Source organism: Argopecten irradians, unplaced genomic scaffold (assembly GCF_041381155.1).
Source record: "Argopecten irradians isolate NY unplaced genomic scaffold, Ai_NY scaffold_0035, whole genome shotgun sequence".
Taxonomy (NCBI): Eukaryota; Metazoa; Mollusca; class Bivalvia; order Pectinida; family Pectinidae; genus Argopecten; species Argopecten irradians.
This window is the reverse complement of record NW_027187502.1, coordinates 1,885-8,029: the sequence shown is the minus strand read 5'-3', so window position 1 is coordinate 8,029 and position 6,145 is coordinate 1,885. Positions and strand designations below refer to the sequence as shown.

General features: G+C 35.7%; 1 pseudogene; it reads left to right on the top strand.

Annotated features, from left to right (window-relative positions):
• The first annotated feature begins 2,648 nt into the window (after positions 1-2,648).
• Positions 2,649-5,887, top strand: LOC138311502 (uncharacterized; annotated as a pseudogene).
• The last annotated feature ends 258 nt before the right edge of the window (positions 5,888-6,145 follow it).

Here is a 6,145-nt window from a genome sequence, read left to right as displayed (position 1 = left end):
TTTTCGACTTCTTCTCCAAAACTGCTGAAGCAATTTCAATGAAATTTTGCACAAACCTTCTAAGGCATAAGGCCAATCAAAATTGTGAATTATATGGTCCCCACCCCCCAGGGAGCTATGGGAGGGGCCAAAAGGGGTAAAATTGACTAAAATTTCAAAAATCTTCTTCTCCACTCACAGATGTGATGGAATTAAATACTCTTCATAGATAGAAAGGTCATAAGGTCCTTTACAAAAATTGTGAATTATATGACCCTGGGGTCTCAGGTTTCCCCCTGGGGAGGGGTTTAAGTTTACTATAGTTTATATAGGGAAAACACATTTTTGAGTTTTATTTGATCATTTGTAATAGGAAATGAGTCAAATATTGTCAGAATTATCAGTATGAGATTGCCATTGAATCCTATTAACCAATTTTCCATGACTGACCCCCAGGGGCCTTAGGGGCGGGGTCAAAAGGGGTCAAATAGGCTATATCTTCAAAAATCTTCTCTGAAATTCTGGAAATGGTAGAAATCACATACTCTTAATAGATGGAAAGGTCTTGAGGTCCTTTACCAAAATTGTGAATTATATGACTCACGTTTCCCCCCTGGGGAGGGGTCAAGTTTACTAGAGTTTATATAGTGAAAACACATTTATGAGCATTTTTTGCTCAATTTTAATACGAAATGAGTCAAACTTGTTTGGATTATAGGCATGAGATAACGTTTTAAATAGCATATCTATATTGGGTCCACGGTGTCAACCCCCACGTGGGCAGAGGGGCGGGGCCAAAAGGGGCAAATAGGCTAAAACTTTAAAAAATCTTCTTCTAAAATACAGGAAATGGTAGAATCAAATATACTTCATAGATGGACAGGTTTCCTTAAGGTGTTTTATAAAAATTGTGGTTAATTATATGACCTTGGGTCTCTCAGGGTTTCCCCCCTAGGGAGGGGTTAAGTTTACTAAATATAAGTTTGATATATGGAAAACACATTTTTGAGCATTATTTAGTCAGGAAATTAGTCAATTGTAGTCAGAATTATCCCTATGTGATGGCCGATTGAATCAAATTAACAAATTTTCCATGGACTGATCCCAGGGGCCTGGTAGGGGCGGTCCCCAAACCGGTCAAATAGGCTAAAACATTCAAAAAATCTTCTTGTGAAATTCTGGAACTGGTAGAATCAAATACTCTGCATAGATGGAAAAGGTCTTAAAGTCCTTTACAAAAATTGTGAATAATATGACCATGGGGTCTCATGTTTCCCCTGGGGAGGGGGTCAATTTTACTTTAGTTTATATAGGAAAAACACATTTATGAACTTTATTTGCCTATTTTTCATAGGAAATTATTCAAACTGGGTTAGAATTATTATCCTGAAATAGCATTTTAACATCATATCCACAACGGTCATGGCTGACCCCCAGGGGCCAGAGGGGCGGAGCCAAAAGGGTCAAAATGGTAATTTCAAAAATCTTCTTTTTGAATTCACAGATTTGATGGAACCAGATACTCTTGATAGATTGGAAGGTCTATAAGGCCCTTTACAAAAATTTTTGAATTTTCATGGCCCTGGGATCTCAGATTTTCCCCTAGGGAGGGGGTCAAATTTACTATATTTTATATAGGAAAACACATTTAGGAACAAATTATTGCTTATTTTTTTCATAGGAAATAAGTCAATCTGGGTTAGAATTATTAGCCTGAGATAGCATTTAACATCATATCCATATTGGTCCTGGCCGACCCCCAGGGGCGAGAGGGATGGGGCCAAAAGGGTCAAAAATGATAGCATTTCAAAAATCTTTCTCCTGAATTCACAGATTTGATGGAACCAAATAATCTTCATAGATTAAAAATTTATAAAATCCACTGACTGACTTCAAGGGCCTGATGGGCCAATACATATTTATAGTGTTTATGATGCATGTCTTTGTTTCATTCTGTGTCTGAACTCAGGTGACCACTAAGGCCCATGGGCCTCTTGTTTCATTATAGAAAGAGGAAATTCAAAGAAAATTTATTTGTTTATTATGATTCATTTTTAATCATAACTAAGCAACAGAAAATAACAACTCTCACATTCGGCCATCGGCCGGTTTGGCTTGATTGAACAAATACGACATTAATTTTTACGACCGGCTTTGGCCGGATTGAATGCTAGCCTATTGCTAAAGGGTTTAATCACTTCTTAACTCATTGAAACTTTCAACTAATAAATAGGAGTTTTTGGTTGGCCAATCTTTCATCATTTTCTGGGGGTGTAAAATTTAACAAACAAACAAAAAAACTTACCTCCGATTTCTACATTAACACCGTTCCATAGTCCGTACTTCGGTAGTTTTGCTACGACTTCATCCCCTTTCTGGTACAGATGAAAGTCTTTTATTGGTTCCTTTATGATATTAATACTGTTAACACTTGTGGTGTTATCGTCCCAGTCAAACCAAGCGAAGAGATTTTTCGTTCGATCCATTTCAAATTCAATAACAAGTAGGCCTAGTGTAGCGAGCGAACTGAAAATTTGAATTGAGCGGATATTGATCTAGATGCTGCGCATTGGTTATCAGCAGCCCAGGGAGGGCGCCTCGGTCGTCAGTTCCGGTTTATGAGTGGCCGAGGATGCTGCGGTAATATTTCGGTAATATATATATGTACGGTGACAGTATTGATGTTTTCCAATTATGATGAACTACGACAGAAAATACATTTCAACAGTTGGTGCATTAATAACTTCTGTAATCGACCGACATTTCCAACCAATCACTGCCAGCTGATCATAATAAAACATTGATCGCCCCAATGCCTGTAGCCATGCATGCATGCGACAGGAGTGTCACTTTAATTCATCATGTATAACAACCGTTTGGAAAAGGATGATCCTTTGGCAAGTGTGTCAAAATCGACGAAATGGCGATTGAAAAAGAAAATTCGTTTACAACCTGAAGTTGAACCACAGGGTGATTCAGCTATTGATGACGTTGACTGCGACGATGGGCACATGCCAACGTAAGAATTCAACTTGTCACTGGCCATGTGTATATTCACTACTGTATATAGACCTATTTTAAGAAATTTTTAAGAAATTTTCAAGGAATTTTCTTGCTTTTATTTTTCAATTTATTTTTTCGGGGAAAATTACTATCACCAGGCGTTACTGCTAACAATATTTTCAGTTTTCTGCGATAATTTCTTTTTCGGTGTCACAATTTATTCCCTGTGCTAAAATTCTGATGACAGTATTTCATCAGGCGAATAGGGACAAAATGGTATGTCACACTGGTAGATACTGGTAATCACTGACTACACCAAAAGTAAATTATGGAGAATAAGGAAAATATTGTCAGCAGATATAAGTATTAAGTAATATGCTTAACTTTGTACAAAATTTTATTACAATAGATTGAAAAATAAAGCCATACAAAATCATTGAAAAAATGTAACAATACGTGAAGTATATAATAGAAAGTAATGATGCACCAATACTTTTGGCCACTTACTGTACAGTATCCTTGATCTGATATAGAATTTTGTGTACCGGTATTTATAAAGATGTGTCTTTTTAATCTGTAGTTTATATTAACAATAGAAAATTAAATTGCTTTTAATTTCTGTTTTAGGTGCAACGTCGTGTCCAATTCGAAAACTAATTATAACAGCCGATTTAAAGATGACGACCCTTTTGAAAGTGCACCTAAAACTACAAAATGGCGTTTAAAGAGAAAAGGTGTGAGTGCAGATCTTGATCATCTGAACAATACTCAAGAATATGAATCAGCTAGGAATCCAGGAGAAGTGTAAGAGTACAAATTGCAGTGGGCATGCTTTTGTTACTTCTTCATAAAATTACAAATAATACAATCATAGCTATGACATGTCAGTGGTACTTTTCTTATTTATTTTGTAACTTTCTGCATTACTTTTAAAAGTTTGATGACTTAAAGTTAAATGTACAACAGATATCGATTTGTTAGGTCATTGCTCATTAAGTGGTGAAAGTCACTGTTTTGGTTTCGTACATAATATTTGGATAATTTTAAAAAGATTGAATTCACAAGTCAAAATTTTATCATCACTGTATATTAAATAAATTAATGTACAACATATGTACACTATATTCATACAGTAATTACAAAAATAATTCATATTTTTGGTATCTTCTTTCTCAACACACACACTGATTGTTCAGTGTTCTATACATGTATAACTTTCTTTCATCATGCACATTCATATCCTAATCAAAGCTTTCTTTGTTTTATAATGTAGGAACTCATCCAAAGACTCTGAAGTCTTGGGGGCAGATTTGGAAGAGAACAATATTTTAGTTGAAGATCTAGAACACTCTGCAATTGCCAAAGATTTTGAGAGCGATCCAGAAGCTTTCATAGATTATGAAAGCGATCAAGAAGACTATTTTGACTGTGAAGACAATTCTGAATGGTGTGAACATGAATATGACGACTTGCCAAATGAAGAGTTTTCTAGTAATTCAGAAGATGGTGGTTCTAAACCAATTTATGAGGGATCATCGACAACTGTTGCTCAGAGTGCCCTTTTGATTTTGACATTTGCTTTGCGACACAATCTTACTGGTGAATGTCTCGCAGATTTATTGTCATTGATAGATGTTCATTGTTTATCAACAAATATCATTTACTCATCACTGTATAAGTTTAGAGCTTAGTTCTCTAAACTAAAATCACCTCTGGTATTTCACACATACTGTACAGTTTGTGAATGTTTACTTACAAAAGAAAATGATGTTTGTCCTAACTGTGACTAACATAAAGGAAAGCAAAAATGTATCTTACTTTGTTGAGATTCCCCTTGCACAACAGATAAACAAACTTTTTGAAAGAAAAACATTTCACCAAGATCTGAATCATAGACATACTCGGTCAAAGAAAAAAGAAAGAAATTTAGAGGATATATATGATGGTGATTTGTATAAAGAGTACTCCGAGGAAAATGCTTTTCTTAACAACCCAAATAATTTATCATTCATGTGGTACACAGATGGAGTGCCTTTATTTAAATCATCGAAAGTTGGTCTTTGGCCTTTATTCCTGTCTATTAATGAACTACCATACCATGACAGAATGAAGACAGAAAATATGTTGTTTGCTGGTTTGTGGTTTGGTAAATCAAAGCCATCCATGTCGGATTTTCTGAAACCTTTCTATAAAAATTTAAAGCAAGTACGTGATGACGGCATCCTGGTTGACTGTGGACACTGTGCAGAATGTTTTACTGTTCGAGGTATTTTGCTGTGTGGTACTTGTGATTTGCCGGCAAAATGCTTAATGATGAACATGGCTCAGTTCAATGGAAAATTTGGATGTCCTAGATGCAAGCAAGAAGGAATTGTTGTAAAAACTGGCAAAGGTCACACTCGTGTATTCCCTTTTCAAGAACATTTAGTTGACGGTCCAAAAAGAACTCATGAAGAGTTTATTCAACATGGCGAAAATGCTTTTGCATCATCAACATCAGTGTTTGATGTAAAGGGACCATCCTGGTGGGTGAATATTTCTGCAGATATAATACGTGGAACTGCAATAGATTCCATGCATACTGTTTTGCTAGGTATTGTTCGTCGGCTTTTAAAACTGGTTTGATCCTAAATTTTCTACTGAGGCCTTTTCAGTCTCAAATTTTGTGGACATAGCAGACAAAAGACTTTCTTGTATCAAACCACCCTACTTCATCAAGCGCCACCCAAGGAGTATAAAGGAACATTCACAATATTGGAAAGCCTCTGAGTGTCGTTCATGGCTATTTTATTATTCAGTGCCAGTTCTATTTGGTGTACTGAAGAAGGAGGTTTTTGAACATTATCTGTTATTTGTCGATGCAATATTTATAATGAACTTGGATTACTTGGTTAGTGCACTGTGAAGAACTACTTATGAAATTCTGTTGCCTGTTTTCGACACTTTATGGTGTAAATAACATGTCAGCAAATTTACATCAATTGTTGCATTTACATGAAGTCGTGAGACAACTGGGACCATTATGGGTATATTCATGCTTTTCATTTGAAAGCATGAATGGTAAATTGCTTTCATGGAACAATCTCCAGCTGTTCAAATAGCCAATGCAGTTTCAACCCTTATGAAGTTACCAGCTCTAGAACAAAATATAAATGCTGAAACT